Source organism: Vanessa atalanta, chromosome 16, assembly GCF_905147765.1.
Source record: "Vanessa atalanta chromosome 16, ilVanAtal1.2, whole genome shotgun sequence".
NCBI classification, from domain to species: domain Eukaryota; kingdom Metazoa; phylum Arthropoda; class Insecta; order Lepidoptera; family Nymphalidae; genus Vanessa; species Vanessa atalanta.
The window spans coordinates 4831409-4833705 of NC_061886.1; positions in this window are offsets into that span (position 1 = coordinate 4831409).

A 2297-nucleotide genomic window follows, 5' to 3' on the forward strand; every position below is an offset into this window, starting at 1 on the left:
TGTGGCAGAATTCGTTGAAATTAGACACATGCAGGTTTCCTCATGATGTTTTCCTTCACCACCGAGAACGAGATGAATTATAAACACAAATTAAGCACATGAAAATTAGTGGTGCCTGCCTGGGTTTGAACCCGAAATCTTCGGTTAAGATGCACGCGTTCTAACCACTGAGCCATCTCGGCTCATTATTATTGTCAACCTCACATATTCCTTTTAACCATATAAACACGGCGTGGTGATTACAAATTTGCCGAAGTATCATAGTTTTTGTCAATTTTTTTTTAGTTTTTTTGAGTTTGATTGAATTGCACAAAATCTAAAATATAAGGTATGAACTAACAGTGTGGCAGCAGCCTAATGTATCACGTAGGCTATTGTACAATATTCTTAATTAGTAATAAATTAAAAATGTATCTATGTCATTCTAATGTGACAGTGTTCTTGCGGCAAATTAATAAATTACGTTAATTTGCCAATCGAATGATTAATAATGCTTAAATATTTGAAACTCTCTATTTCTTACGCCTGATTATTTTATTAAAAAGACGTTTCGTTTTATTAACCAGGAGGTTAGAAAAACATTCTAGCAATTAGGAAATTTATAGAAAGTTTTCTAGAATGTAGATATTATATAGTAGGTATGCAAAAATGATGTCATTATTGCTTGGAGTAAACTTACGTTATTCTTTACTTTTTAATGGTGTATGTTGTAGTATATCCAAAATTGTTTTGGATGTATTGATTTTGATGAAACTATAGATATTTTAGACTGACAAATCGATCGAACAATCGAATTACTTTACTTTGTGTGCGAGTACCTTAGGCCTTACCGAGTCCACTTCAGGACTAAGCTACCTATTATGAGGTCAACCTTCGGTTCAGGACTTCGGGGACGTCAGAAGGAAAAACATATTACTTAAATGACTACGGGTCATACTTAAAAAGAACTTTAAACCCGCCGAATACAGTTTAATATGTGTTTAGAATGTTACCTAACACATTATGTATTTTGTCAATTTATTTTCTGAGTCATTCAGAACAGAAAGGTCAGTATAGAATAATAAAGTGCATTCTTGCAAAACTTATTACATTTGATATAATTTAGTTACTGAGATATTTATGAATAATATACACAATTAATAAAAAGTAAAAAGGTTTTATATGACTCTTTTATTTAAAAAAATGTATAGTTCTCTTTAAATACAATCATTTTCAACATAGAAGAAATGAAACTTCAATTACTTAATATTAAAATGTTATAGCGTTAATGATCGAGTCGTCGAAGCATTGTAATTAGCATCCGAGTCCCTGAAGCGAGAAAATTGTTTCCCAGAACTGAAAAGTTGTTAGACCGGCCGAGTTGCGTTTGAGATTGAACCGATACATTTGTATGAATCATTGGTAATTTAAATCATTTATCAGTACTTTTTTATTGGGTTTTCACTTCAACGTGATTACTGGTCGGAAACGAGTCTTCACGGCTTGTTTTTTTTTTTTTTAAACAGATGAAATCGTAAATCAAATTATTCTTAATTCAAATAGTGTAATAAAAGTAAGCACTTTCAAATTATTATATTATGGTAGTCAATTAAATTTAAAGCTTCGTTTTCCGGTTTCGTAATATTGATTGCATCGACAAGTAACTCCTGTCTCCCAATTTACATTATGTTAATTAAATAGAATTAAAACTGTTTATCTTTTACTTAGGTTTTTTTTAATGACATTTAAAATTAATAAGTTTTAAAGATATTCTCGTCATAGTATCAATTTCCAATTCGATTTATATTCACGAAAGTCTTCAGTATTATATTACAGAGGAATAACAAGATGATGGAGTTCACTACTTATATACATAATAAAATATGCATTAAATGACAGCGCAATTTACAACCCTGGAAAAAAGAATTTAGACAAATTTATTGAAAAATATTCATCGCATAGAACGTCGTAAGCGAGGAGTTGTATTTGGCGATTTTAATATTGATTTATTATCTAACACGAGAGATAAAACACTATACATAGATATATTAAATACAACGGGCTATAACGTAATAAATAAGATAGAGGAACAATACTTAGTACCAGAGAAACGGCAACAACTAGAACTATTTTAGACCATGTATGCTCCAACCTTCAGAATAGCCATTTCCATGTTTCGATAATTGACAATCCGCTGACCTCAAGCAAATTTATCTCGAATCAAAGAAATACAATCATAAAAATATTCATCGAAGTACGTACGAAGTGATTGACTACACTGCGTTGCACAGATGTATTAAGAAGATGAAAGATACAAT